General features: G+C 45.2%; 1 protein-coding gene across 1 annotated transcript in view; it reads left to right on the forward strand.

The window, feature by feature from the left end:
* The window catches only part of LOC147722600 (glutamate decarboxylase 1-like), a 1148213-nt gene that overhangs the window by 532840 nt on the left and 600571 nt on the right, over window positions 1–14802 (forward strand). The window lies entirely within an intron of this gene.

The raw sequence follows: 14802 nt of genomic DNA on the forward strand, positions 1-14802 counted from the left end.
GGTGAGGGACAGAGTCTCTGAATTAAGCAGAAAGCTCTCACCCAGTCAAGAGATCAGGGCTAGATCCAACACCGTTTTTTAGCTCACTGCACCATCCCAGTTTCAGAACATGGCTGTATGCAAATTAGTCTGTTCCTGTCCCAGTGCATGATGGGAACAGGGCAAAACAAACTACAAAAGCCAATTCTTACACTGGGAAGGAAACAAGCTCCCGGGGACCGGTTTCTGGCATTACAGCCGTCTTCGGCCCGGTTTGCTTGAATCCTGATGGTGCAATGAGCAAGGGTCTCGCATCTGAGAATACCCTTCCACGCTTAGGGTGGACAAAAATATTTACAAAAAGGGGTGGTGAGGGACAGAGTGCATGATGGGAACAGGGCAAACCAAACTACAAAAGCCAATTCTTACACTGGGAAGGAAACAAGCTCCCGGGGACCGGTTTCTGGTGATGGATCAAGCCCTGATCTTTGGACTGGGTAAGAGTGGTCTGTTTAACTCAGACACTCTGTTCATCACCACCCCCTTTTCTAAATCGTTTTTGGCCACTATAGGTGTGGCAGGGTATACTCAGACATGAGTCCCTTTCTCACTGCTCCATCAGGATTCAAGCAAGCCGGGCCGAAGAAGGCTGAAATGCCAGAAACCGGTCCCCGGTAGCTTGTCTCCTTTCTGGTGAAGAATTGGCTTGGTAGTTTAGTCTGCCCTGTTCCCATGATGCACTGGGCCAGGGACAGACTGATTTGCATATAGCCAGGTTCTGAGCTGGGATGGGGCAGTGAGATAAATAACGGTGATGGATCAAGCCCTGATCTTTGGACTGGGTAAGAGTGGTCTGTTTAACTCAGACACTCTGTTCATCACCACCCCCTTTTCTAAATCGTTTTTGGCCACTATAGGTGTGGCAGGGTATACTCAGACATGAGTCCCTTTCTCACTGCTCCATCAGGATTCAAGCAAGCCGGGCCGAAGAAGGCTGAAATGCCAGAAACCGGTCCCCGGTAGCTTGTCTCCTTTCTGGTGAAGAATTGGCTTGGTAGTTTAGTCTGCCCTGTTCCCATGATGCACTGGGCCAGGGACAGACTGATTTGCATATAGCCAGGTTCTGAGCTGGGATGGGGCAGTGAGATAAATAACGGTGATGGATCAAGCCCTGATCTTTGGACTGGGTAAGAGTGGTCTGTTTAACTCAGACACTCTGTTCCTCACCACCCCCTTTTCTAAATCGTTTTTGGCCACTATAGGTGTGGCAGGGTATACTCAGACATGAGTCCCTTTCTCACTGCTCCATCAGGATTCAAGCAAGCCGGGCCGAAGAAGGCTGAAATGCCAGAAACCGGTCCCCGGTAGCTTGTCTCCTTTCTGGTGAAGAATTGGCTTGGTAGTTTAGTCTGCCCTGTTCCCATGATGCACTGGGCCAGGGACAGACTGATTTGCATATAGCCAGGTTCTGAGCTGGGATGGGGCAGTGAGATAAATAACGGTGATGGATCAAGCCCTGATCTTTGGACTGGGTAAGAGTGGTCTGTTTAACTCAGACACTCTGTTCATCACCACCCCCTTTTCTAAATCGTTTTTGGCCACTATAGGTGTGGCAGGGTATACTCAGACATGAGTCCCTTTCTCACTGCTCCATCAGGATTCAAGCAAGCCGGGCCGAAGAAGGCTGAAATGCCAGAAACCGGTCCCCGGTAGCTTGTCTCCTTTCTGGTTAAGAATTGGCTTGGTAGTTTAGTCTGCCCTGTTCCCATGATGCACTGGGCCAGGGACAGACTGATTTGCATATAGCCAGGTTCTGAGCTGGGATGGGGCAGTGAGATAAATAACGGTGATGGATCAAGCCCTGATCTTTGGACTGGGTAAGAGTGGTCTGTTTAACTCAGACACTCTGTTCATCACCACCCCCTTTTCTAAATCGTTTTTGGCCACTATAGGTGTGGCAGGGTATACTCAGACATGAGTCCCTTTCTCACTGCTCCATCAGGATTCAAGCAAGCCGGGCCGAAGAAGGCTGAAATGCCAGAAACCGGTCCCCGGTAGCTTGTCTCCTTTCTGGTGAAGAATTGGCTTGGTAGTTTAGTCTGCCCTGTTCCCATGATGCACTGGGCCAGGGACAGACTGATTTGCATATAGCCAGGTTCTGAGCTGGGATGGGGCAGTGAGATAAATAACGGTGATGGATCAAGCCCTGATCTTTGGACTGGGTAAGAGTGGTCTGTTTAACTCAGACACTCTGTTCATCACCACCCCCTTTTCTAGGAGAATGAGATGGCAACATTTGTCGGCATCCAGTGATTTATGTCTATCACGAATAACATTGAAGATCGCTGTTACCGCGCTGCAGCCCTTTCTGAAGCCAGATTGGTGGGCTTCGAGGAGGTTGATGCTATCCAGGTGCTGAGTTAGTTGCAGGGGCAATAATCTCTCTAAGGTTTTGGATAGAAGAGGTAAATTAGAAACTGGTCTGAAATTATTCTGATCTTTAGTGCCTAGGCCTGGTTTTTTAGCAGTGCCGTGACTTGCCCGACTTTGAGGCAGTCAGGGACAACTCCAGATCTCAGGCTGCTCTTTATTATCTTGCACCAGAGCGGGACAAGGGAGAGTTTAAGCTTTTGGTCAGTTGTGGAGGAAGGGGATCTAGGGTGTGGGAGGAGGGCTTGGATATGGAGATCAGTTTGACTATCTCTGCTTCCTGTTTAGGGAAGAAATATTTTCAGGATTTTGTAGGAGGCTTGGATGTGTTGTTCTTGGTCCCAGGCGAGATGCTCTTGCTGAGGGGAGTGATGTTGATGTCAAGTGAGAGCTCAATCTTGTTGGTCTTTTCCTCAAAGAAGTTTGCAAAGTTGTCACCGAGCTCTTTGAAAGCCTGCAATGAGGGGGTAGTGGGCTCAGAGGTTTGTTGTCTAATGATGTTGAAGAGCTCCTTGGGCCTGTTTTTTGCGTTGTCCAGCGCGGTGCAGAAAATGAGTTTTTTTCGTTCTGGATGTGTTTTTAGTACTTCCAACGAGCTGCTTTGAGTTGCTCGAGGAGGATGTCGGAAGAGTTGCTTCTCCATAGTCTCTCTGTGGCTCTTAGTTGTCTCCATTCAGAGTTGATGTCAGTGTTTAACCATGTATGAGCACCAAAAACTCATCTGGGTTTGGGTTCCGCTTTTGGCATGAGTTTTTGCTGCTCATACTTCTCTCACTGCCGACTTGCTCATAGCATGTACTTTAAAATACCAGCAGAACGTAGGAAAATGCAACGTTATGACATTCTATGTTAGCATAAAACATCCGATAAAAGCAGCCTTCCTTACTTTTAGAAACCACGTAAGGCAGGCGCTTACGAAGGTTGCAGAATGAAATTCTACAAATGAATGACCCTTTGATGACAGGGTGTGTCTAGCCCAAGCTCTTTTAGCTCTTCCTCTTTCTATAGTGTTTTCTTCGCTTTTCTTTTCAATAGAGCGGTGCTCCATTTCTGCCTGAGCTGTAGCCGGGTGAGGTGGAGAGTTTATTCCCCATACAGTGGGTGAGTGAATACAGCGTTATTCTTTCTCTTATTTAATGTTGATTTGACTGACTCAGGTTGACTATCAAGCAACCACTGACCAATATTAATTGGCATTATGTATTTTTCAAGAGATATCTGTCTCTCTTCACAAGCTATCGTCACTAACTGTGTATTTCTTTGTGTGTTTGTTCGTCCAATATGATTCTATGACCATCTTGATCATCTCCACGGGCGTTTTCAGGTGATATGATTTTAAATCACTACAATACACATATTAGCAGTAGCATATTTTGTTAAGGTCCTGAAGAAGCAGAAAGGGATCTTTTGACCCTATCACACTGCAGAAACATGTCGACCTGGATCACATCTAAGTAGTTATTTGTTACACTACTTTGCACTGTTTTTTAACCTTGGGTGTGGGTAGGATCCTATTAAAGTTTTTTTTCCATTCCTGCACCCCAATATTAACTCATTCACTTATTTGTTGCACATAGCACTTTCAATAATTTGCACTGCTAGTCATTTTACCCCGTGATACCACTTTCTTTTTCAACACATCCCTGTATCCTTCTAGACGATTAGGCTACAATCTACCTAATCCACAGTGGACATGCTTCCACTTCCTTCGGGTGAAGGATCCCAAATGATGTAGGTACAGGACGGGTATCTGATGAGAACACAATTTTTCACCACGAATACCTTGGATTCATAGATTGTATCCTGATAGGTATACACAGTTTCTTAGATAGCTTTAGTTATTCTTGACCAATTGCTACTACTTGTTCTTTTAGTGTTTAACCATGATCTCGATCGAGTATTCCTGTTTTTTTTTATTTCAGGGAGGCTAATTGATCAAAAATGGAAGTCATATTTTAGATGTAGTGCGAGGGGAGTTCAGTTGCGGGAAGGTGATCAGAGGAGCTGGGGAGGAGCGAGCATATCCTTTCCTCTCAGACGGTTAGGGGAATCTGTGTTAGATTTCTGGACCATTTGGGGGGTTTGTGAGTGCGGCAGGAGTAGAGCCTTTTGGTTGATATGTAATAGGATGTTGTGGTGGTCAGACCAGTCCACAGAGAGGATGCGGTTGATCATAACTCCATCACGTTGAACGATAATGGCATCTAGGGTTGCTCCTTTCTTGTGCGTTTCTTCTTAGCAGAATTGGGTCAGACTGTTGTCCTGAAGAAGATTGTTTAGGGTTAGAATTAGAGAATTGTTTGCCTCATTCCAACGTAGGTTGAGGTCACTATGAATTTGGTTGTTTGAGTCACTGAGTGAGCATTGAGCAATCAGATCAAACAAGTGTTCCCCAAATGCAGAAGTGTTGGCTGGGGACGATATAGAAGAGGGCAAAGTATTTCTCTATTATCTTTTGTCTTGATGGTGGCTGTAAGACATTCAATGGTGCTGTAATTGAAGGTGTCCATTTCTACAATGGCAATGTTGTTCTTATGTATGATTGCTATGCCTCTACCTCTTTGGTCTTTCTGTCTTTGTTGATGATATTGAAGCCTGGGGGCTCCAACATATCTATGCTTGGTGCAGAGAGCTCGTTTAGCCAGGTCTCGGTGATGAACGCAATGTCTATGTCATGGGAGAGGATGGTTTCTGCTAATTCTGTTGCATGTTTGGAGGCTGATCTATAACTAATGAGCATGCAGTTGGTAGTGGACTCCTCTTTGGTGTGTTTCTTTATGAGGAGGGCCCTGCGTATGGTAGTGAGGAGGGAAGGGGTCTTGGTAAATTCAGCGTGCAGTGATATCTTCCGAAAACGGTGATCACTTGGATCTTGGATTTAGGGGAGGCTGTGGGGGAGTGTTGTAGGTCCGCTTTGGTTCTTCTGGGTCTCTGAGTTCGGTACTCTGTATCGGTAAGTCTGGGTCTCTGTGCCAGGGTCACAGGGTTGGTTTTGTACTCACTCGGGCGTGGCGTGTTGTCCAGTCTTAGATGGGTGGAGCTGGTCAGAATGGGAGTCCATTGAGGAGTTAGCCTAGTCTTTCGGGCCAAGTCGAGGTAGGTTATGATTTCACTCAGGCCCAGGGTTATCAGTTCAAGCTGGCTTTCTAGAAGGGCAAGACGCTGCTCCAAGTTTACAGAGGAGGGGATAGGGGCGGCTTGGACAAGGACGTCTAGGGAGGAGGTGGGCATATCAGTGTTGTGGGGTCTTTTGGAGGAGGAGCTGACCGTATTAGGACCGAAGGCAGGGGGAGCAGTGGGTCATGATGCGTTTTCACCGTCCTATTGTCCACAGCCGAAGTGAAGTGGCTAGAGGTCTGTGATTGCAGGTGAGGATCATTCCTATCTTGAAGGTTGGGGTGCTCGGGGGAGGAGGATGGGGTGGCACTTGGCGCGAGGTTGTAGCTCTTGATTCGTGGGGGAGGGGTGCGGGTGGTCACTCGTGTAGGAAGGCTGGTTGTTCTGGAATATGGCGTGAAAATGGTTGATCGTCTATCCTGGCAAGGAAGACTGGCCAGGGGTGCGGAGTAGGTCAGGGTGGGTAGTGGCGTGTGCAAGGGATGATTTGCAGCAAGGATAAGAGAGAGTCGAAGGCCTCTAGATTCTCACTGTTGGATTGAATCAGGACTGTGCAGTTCGCGTAGATGGTCACAGAACTGTTGCAGCTCCGTATCGAGCGGTTAGTGAGTGAGCTAATCAGTTTGCAGCTGATAAATAAAAATCCTCTTATACATTAAAGTCGGATTTTCAGTTTCTATTCTGAAAATGCTGCTGTTAGACAAGCATCAACTGTACCTCCCTGTGTCCTGCTGCTAGCCTCTGCTAGAGTGAGTCCTGATCCCCCATGTCCTGGACAATTGCTTGACGTTGGTGTGTACTCTTCCTGCTCCTAGACTGAGTTAAAGCTGGAAGTCTTGAGGTTTGAGCTCTTCGCAACTGTGAACATACTCTTTCCATCAGTTATCCATCACTGCGGTGACCTCCAGTGCGTAGTTGTAACGGCAACCTGATTTTTGAAACAGCAATGATCTCCAGTGTCTCAACCACCCCGAAGCCCTGACTGTGACCATTTGCTCATGTATTGATGACTGCCAGCGACTCCACCAGTACGAAGTTCTAAAGTTAGCCTGCTCTTCACGCCAAACAGCCACCGTCCATGTGAACAACTAACGCGAATCTCTAGCACCAACCGCTCATCGTGAAGACATCACCTTCCTCACAGCCCCTACTAAAGCTAAGCTCTAGCTGAGGCTCCTTGCGTGGACTTTGAGCAGGTAAGCTATTCACCGGGTTGAAGTCTGGTCCCTTTATCTGACGTGCACGCCATTGTGGTCGCCCTGAACTTGTGAATTTGGCCCAGCCCAGCGCAACCAGATAACCGCGAGTGGTGCTTTGTGCTTCTTGGTGCTGTTTTCACCTGGAACTATAAAAAGTAATAACTCCTGTGCTACTTATTGGATTTTTGTTGTTTTGATATCATTTTATTTATGAAATTGTACTATATTTTTCTAAATTTGTTTCAGGCTTTGGGTTTTCACTTTATTACTGTTTGACTGTGGCATAAATACTTTACACATTGTTAAACCTGACTGTTTGTGCCAATCTACAGGAGGGTTAAGCACATGTTAATTTAGTGGCTGTTGTTGTTCCCCCTGACAAGTACTGTGCTTATTACTTGATTCGGGCTCTTGTCCCCTTCAGCTAATAACCCAATCTTCTCTTACACTCAAGTATACTACCCAGCAGATATCCTAGTAGAGTTGACTTAATTCTGCAACAATCTGTATACCATAAAGAAATGTGCAGTTGCACACAACATCCACATTATGCTTGAGAAAATTAAAAAATGCTATTAAGAGCTTCACTAATGGGAGCTCTGGGATGTGATGGACTCCCAGTATAGTTTTGTAAGGCATATACGGAGGAGCAAGCCCCTTTATATTTGAAAAATATGAGACGGTGGGGATTGTGGGATTTTAAATCTGTCTCTGCAAGAACCAATCGCCATTACACTTCTCAAATTCAGCAAATCACTACATCTATGTGATTCATACAGACCACTGTCCTTAATAAATGTAGACAATACATTTCTAGCAGAGCTCAAAGATAACAGGATTCTGTCACTCATGCAAGCATTTATCTGCCCAGCTCAGTCTGGCTTTATTCCCAGTAGGTCGACAGTGAATACTCTGTAGACATTGCTAGATGTTACACAGCAAACAGACCCTGATATTCAAGCTGTGACAAATTTCCTTGATGCAACCAAAGTTTTTACCTATACACAATGGCCCTTTCTGCTTGCCATACTTTAAAGAATGGGATTGGACAAAACCATGGTGAATGGATTAAACTGGTCTATGCCCTGTCAGAAGCTAGAATAAAAATAATCAATCAATTATCCACCCCTATAAATATTGAATGAGAAACTAGACAGGGGTGGCCCCTGTTACCGATCTTCATTGCTTTAGCAAGCGAGCCTCTAGCAAGTATACTTAAAGAGTTCCATCCCAGTAGAGGGATTAAATTTGGGACCCTGCGAGTTTTGTATCAAAATACGCTGATGATATTATCCTGCGAGATGTTAACTTTACTTCTATAACTAGGATAATGATAAACTATGGTGGGTGGTCAGGCCTGACCATTAACTGATTGAAGTTGATAATACTCCCTTTCACTAGGCGTACCCTGGCTCTGCACATTCCAATAAAGTGGCAAGACTCATCGATCCATTGCCTGGGCACTCATTATCAATGGGATATGGACCTTATCATCAAGGAAAACTATGGAAAATGCACTTAACGAATGTCTTCAAAAATAGAGAAACTGAACTGCTTCTCACTATCACCGGCAGGTTTGGTGGTCATAGTGAATATGGTTCTATTACCCAGATTACTGCACCTTTCCAAAATTTCCCCACCCCTCAAAATCTGAATTGTTTTGATTGGCTAAGATCCCTTGTGATTAAACTTGCCGGGCAGGTAAGCAGTTTAGAATGAGTTGGAGTGTACTGAAACTTATTCTAGGCTGCTGACCTGCCCATATAAGAAGGGTGGGTTTGCTGGCCCTAGTTTTGAGGTGTTTTATTTAATCTCTCAAACACAAGTCGCACATTACTGGTTCCATAATCTGAGGCAGACCTGCACTACCAGTTCAAGAAGAGACTGGCGAATCTGATGCCACTGAACACTATACTTATGAAGAAGGTTTGGAGACTGAACAAATAGATTGAGACCCCACCGAGTACAATTTGACCCTGGTGTAGGCTAGCTGAGATTTGTAAGATTGATTAAATATACTCTCCCTGAATGCTCTTGTTACGCAATCCCTGTATTGACATCTCAAAGGAGTCAACAGTGATAAAACAATTATTCAGTAGACAGCTAGGCACACTTGGAGACATTTATACCAACAAAAAAAGTATAATACAGGAATTCTCTGCTAGTGCTCAGTTATTCTCCCAGATATCAAATTGTATCATCAGCTTTATAGAACTATGTAAGGATTGTTTCTTTCGCTGCTGTAGGATTGGAAACTACTAGCCATGATCATATCCAACTCCCTCCACATTAAGCAGATTACTAACATGTATAATCGACAGTTTAAGTTGTTGAAGATGCGCCACTACTGATGTAGGATTCATGCACCTTACCTGGGACTGACAACATATCTGGTTATTGGTAGCACCTTTTAGATGCACTACAAATAATGTTTAAGGTAATCTGGCTTTGTCTCTGTGGATAGCCCATATAGGGAAAGTGAAAGATACCCCTAAACCATAAAATATATATTCTGCACTGGCCCTGTTGTTGGGTAAGCAGAGAGTTGTCATGAAGTTGTGGTCTGAAAATTCTGGACTCTGCTATTGTGTGGTTTCGAAGCTCTGCACTCGTGTCATAAATATCATCGTATCATGACGATTTTGGTACTAGCAGACCGGAAATGGCTTAAATATCATACCTGAGCATTTCCGTCATGATCGAGTGACGAAATCACCCTGAATTCGTAGTTTTTGTCTTGAACCTTCGGGTTCCATTTTGTGAGCGGCAGCCATTTTGTGATTGCCCTCACATAGTCAAATAACTAAGGCCGAATTCGATTTGAAGGACACGTACACCTTTGCTGACTCCTCTGTGACCTGGGCGAGCTGACTCCACTGCCCCAAGCCCAACCTGTTCGGGCAGTCCCTTTCACAGTGGCCGAACGAGATTAGCATCAAGGCATAGCATGTCGTAAACCGATCATCGCACACAGGCTATGGTTAATCTCGCACACACCTGTCCCTGTTTCTTCTTTATGATCTGTTTTACAAGGAGGAGGTGCCCGATTTTATTGGGGGTCCGTTGATATCTGATGAGAGTTCTGGGCCTTGCCAAGTAATCTATCACGAACTGGACAAACTGAAATGTGGGCTTGTCATCATGACTTTGCTTTTTCTTTGTAGTAGAAATATTTGTATGGTTGACCGTAAAACAAGGAATGTTTGCCTGAAGCTCATTATTTAGTATAAAGAGAGAAGACTGGTTCTGTAAAAACGAGCAGTCTCCTGAGAACATACATGCTGTTGTACTTCTAGGATGCCTGTTACTGGTTGCAGCCAATAAATACGATCTTTGACTTCACCTAGAAGACTCTGAGTTTCTGTGGTCTGAAACAGGAAGGACTCGAGGTCTTCGGGTGTTCTCCCTGGCACCGCCGGGTCCATAAAAACCCGATACCTCAGTTGGCGCCCAATGTGGGGCGGTATCAGCGGTACCGGTCCAAGCCAGAGGTTCGTGAGGAGCTTCGTGTGAAAATTCTGGAGGACGGCCAACCACTTCAGCAACCCCTGCATGTCGACGTGGCCCGAAGGTCTTTGCTGCGAGGTTCCCCGCGTCCCGACGGCTATGAAGGACTGCTGCCCTGACTATCGCCCCGTTTTGGACCCTTGATGATTGGTAGAGCGAAACGATAGACGAGTATTCTGGTGACGTCATCGATACCTCAGTTAAGTATAAGTGGAGCGTCTCCCAGTCCTTAGTTTGGTTCTTAGTTTGGTATCCCTTTGGGATCGCTTTGATTTGGAACTTGCAAGCGCCAAAGCCGAAGGACTCGTGTATTCACGAGACTATCGTATTCGATAATCCTTTGAAGTTTGAAGCTAGACTAGAGACCAAAGATGCCTGGTCTTAGCAGACTTGGGAATTTGTTTTGTCTTGGCTGTAGTAGGGATTCCCGGTTGGAGGACTCGTGTCCGGTTCCTCCGATTGGAACTCCAACATATGAGCTCTATGTGAAGCATGGCGTAGGCCCTATCACATATAACGAAGTATGGGTCCGATACACCAGAAAGGATGGTGTTTTAAAATGGCCACAATATGGTAGCTTTGACACAGAAATTTTGGATAATCTAGAGGTTAAACTTTTTAAGAAGAAAGCCCGGCCGGCAATGTTTGACTCTTTTCGCCTATGGCGCAAAGAAGCCAAACAGAGAGAAATGAAATTAGCGAAGAAAAATAAACGAGAGCGAGGTATGTCAATGGTACAAGCTGCTGTTGCATTTAGAGATAACGAAGAAGAACAAGAAAGTGAACAGATGAAACGAGTAAAGAAGTTGGCGATAGATAGGTGCTACCCAGCTCTGCCAACTAAAGAACAGGAAGCAAGGAACGATCTTGAGAAAGATCCGTTAATGTCACATCGCCTGATTTCACCACCCCCTTATGCACAGAATGCTACGGCACCTCCGCCACCAGTCGTGGCCGTACAATCCCCGAATGTTGTGCCTCCTGTGATTCCTCCACAACCAGCTCCTCTTCTGTTGGTTGCCATTCCTTTGGCGCAGCCTCCTCAGGGGTCGCCAACTTTGCCTTTGCCTGCTACTTCTACGTCTGTTCTTAATGCTCCTTCTACTCTGACTCTGGATTCTTCTCCATCTTCCCTTATTCTCTCTTCTTCTCCTTCTGCCAGACAGCGAATGACTGCTGCCATTTCTGGTTTCTTTTCTCCTTGGTTGGGACAATTGAGAATGTCCCCTGCTACAGAGCGTAGACAGTCACGCAGTCAGTTGCCTGACTCTAGAGAGAAAGAGATATTGGATCGTTTGGCGCATAAATGGGTTACAGACCCGGTGCGATATGAGCTAGATTCTATTATGGATGTCTTCCATCAGTGGGAAGCATCAAAACAGAGATACGTCTTTGAGAAAATGTGTGTTTTCCTTTGTGAGGAATTAGAGGAAGATAATTCGGAACGCAATATGTCTGAGTTGTATCGTGTGCGGTTCGAGTTTGCAAAAGGCGCAATTGTAGGTTCTGATGTTGAGAAAGCAGTTGCAACCTTATTGTCGTTTAGGAGTGAGGGTGTTTCCCAGTCATTGTTTGATTCTGAGGTTAAGAAGAATGCAAGACAATATCCCATGAGAGAGGTTCCCCCATTTTGGAGGGAAGGGAACGCTAATGTTGTTCCGGCCATTCTGCCACATTTTCAACGTGTGTGGGTACATGTCCCATGGAAACGTGCTGAAGTTTTGGCCCTTAAGCAGACATTGCCTGATCCCCGTAAGAATCCTGCAGGATATTACAAAGAATTATCACAGACTGCAGGCTCCTGTATCATGAATTTAGCCGATGTAGACATGTTGTTTGGAAATGTTGTTCCACAGCCTTTATGAAAGATTCGTCATACGGATCATGATCAAGAGTTAGGCGACACATGGGTAAATATTGCCGCTGCTGATGCTAGACAAGTTGGAGGTGCTAAACCCGAGGCCTTAGTAGCAGAACTTCCTGGTAGGATTATTACGTATATGAAGACTTTAATGCCCGAATTGCGTGTTAATTGGGACAAGTTGTCTGCATGCAAACAGAAGAAAAATGAGACTGTGTCTGACTTTTTCACGAGGTTTGAGGAGACTTTTGTAGATCATAGTGGTCAGGATATGACTACGGAGGGTGGCCAAAGATTGTTCGTTGACAAATTTGTTCACAATTTGCTTCCTGAATTATGTAATAAGTTGAAGGATTCTGAGAGTGCTTGGGCTGTTTCCACATCAGCACAGATTTTAGCCACAGCCCAGTACTATGAGAATAGGCGTAAAGATGAGTTAGAGAAAGCGGATAAAAAGACTAAGGAATTGAAAACTAAAGTCCTTCTACAGCAAGCTTATCCACCTCGTAATAATAGTCAGCGCCACTATCAGCAACCCCAGCAATATTCGAGGAACTCGCAATGAAACGAGTCTTCTAAGCAACGTTTACCATATGGACCCAATCAGTGTGCGTATTGTAGGGAAGAGGGTCATTTCAAGAGTAGTTTTCCGGTTTTGTTACAGCGTACGAATGGTGCTTCTGGTGCAAGAGGTCGAGGCGTTCAACAAGCTCCTAGAGGTAGGGGACGTGGAAATTTCCCCCAGAACGCTCGTTCCTTCCCGCCTCAGAATTCCATGAATAGTTTAGATCAACAGAATAATGCGTTCGCTAGGACAGCTCAGTACTATGCTGATGACTACTATGCAGAAGATGAGACTATGGAAGGTGATGATTGCTAGGACAGCCATGGACAAAGAGAGGGAGTTGTTTCAGTTCCAGTAGATCAGAGTGGGCATTATGTTGAGGTAATTACATCAGGTGTGTCAGAGCCTTTTCTGTTGGATACTGGTGCTACAAAGAGTTCTATTATGCACTCAAAACTCCCTGGCGCACCTTTGTCTGGCGAAATGAATGTTTCAGTTGGTTTTTCTGGTGCCCCGGTTAGGAACCAGATTTCTAGTCCTGTTCTCCTTCGGGAGTACAACTTACACTAGGTAAGAAAGTGATTTCTCCAATGTATTTGTCGAAGGATAAACTCCCGACGGAATTGTCTTCTCTTCCGGATATTCTTTGGGCTACTGGCTCCAATGATGTGGGTCTCTTGGAAATAGCGCCATATGTTGTAACACTGAAAGCCAACGTGAGAATGCCGCGCATTCCCCAATACAAGATCTCTAATGAAGGTGAAAAGGCGTTGTTAGCGATTATTTATGATTTGATTGAGAAAGATGTAATTGAAGAGACAAGAGGCAACATCTGTAATAGTCCTGTTCTGCCGGTTTTAAAGCGTACTGATCCTTCCCAGCCACCTGTTTACAGGTTTCTGATTGATCTTACGGAGGTCAATAAAATAGTTGTGCCACAGTTTCCCGTTGTACCTGACATCACTGCCCTATTGACTATGATTCCAGCTTCAGCCGCTTGGTTCTCGGTGATTGACTTGAAGAATGCTTTCTTCAGCATTCCGATTGCCGAGGAGAGCAGGGATATTTTTGGCTTCAGTTTAGGAGGTCGAAGTTTCCGCTTCAAACGTGCTCCTCAGGGCTACTGTGAAAGTCCATCAATATTCAGTCAGGCTTTGAAAACACAGCTTGACACGATTGTTTTACCTGACGGCGCTACCCTTATTCAGTACGTCGATGATTTGCTAATAGCTGCAGATACTGAGGATGTTTGTAAAAAAAGCCACATTGTCGTTGTTGCTTCATTTATGTGATTTGCGCCACAAAGTTTCTCTTTCAAAGTTACAATATTGTCGACAAGAAGTGACCTACTTAGGTCACCTCTTATCGAAGGAGGGAAGGAAACTGACCCCAGAAAGAATTCAGGCAATTGCAAAATTGAGTGTCCCAAGGACACAGAGAGAAGTGCGTGCTTTCTTGGGCATTACATCATATTGCAGACAATGGATACCAAATTTTTCCTTACTGGCCAAACCTTTGGTGGCATTAACTTGTAAAGATACACCGAATACCATTCCATGGTCTGAAGAATGTCAGAAAAGTTTTTCCGAATTGCGTGATGCATTGTGTTTGGCTCCTGTGTTGGGTACCCCCGACTACAGTAAGCCTTTTACATTATATGTCCATGAGAGAGACGGTTGCGCATTGTCAGTTCTGACACAGTCTTTTGGGGACAAACAGCGTCCATGCGCGTATTTTTCGGCGACTTTACATCCAATAGCTAAGGCGTTGCCAAGTTGTTTGAGAGCCACTGCGGCAACAGCTGTCTCTATTCAACAGTCTGCTGGGTTAGTAATGAATAACACGCTAATTGTAATGGTTCCGCATGCAGTGGACATTTTGTTAAACAGAACAAGGACACAGCACTTAACTAGTGCTCGATTGTCAGGGTATGAGCTGACACTGTTGGCAAGTCATTTGCACATAAAGAGGTGCAATACACTAAACCCAGCCACATTGTTGCTGATTTTAGCTGAAACAGACCATGATAGTGAAGATCAGCATGACTGTTTTCTGAGAACAGAGGAAGAGACGAAAGGGAGGATAGACCTTAGAGACACTCCCCTTCCAGAATGTGATGGTACTCTGTGGGTTGATGGTTCATG

Source organism: Lissotriton vulgaris, chromosome 4_1, assembly GCF_964263255.1.
Source record: "Lissotriton vulgaris chromosome 4_1, aLisVul1.2, whole genome shotgun sequence".
Classification (NCBI taxonomy): domain Eukaryota; kingdom Metazoa; phylum Chordata; class Amphibia; order Caudata; family Salamandridae; genus Lissotriton; species Lissotriton vulgaris.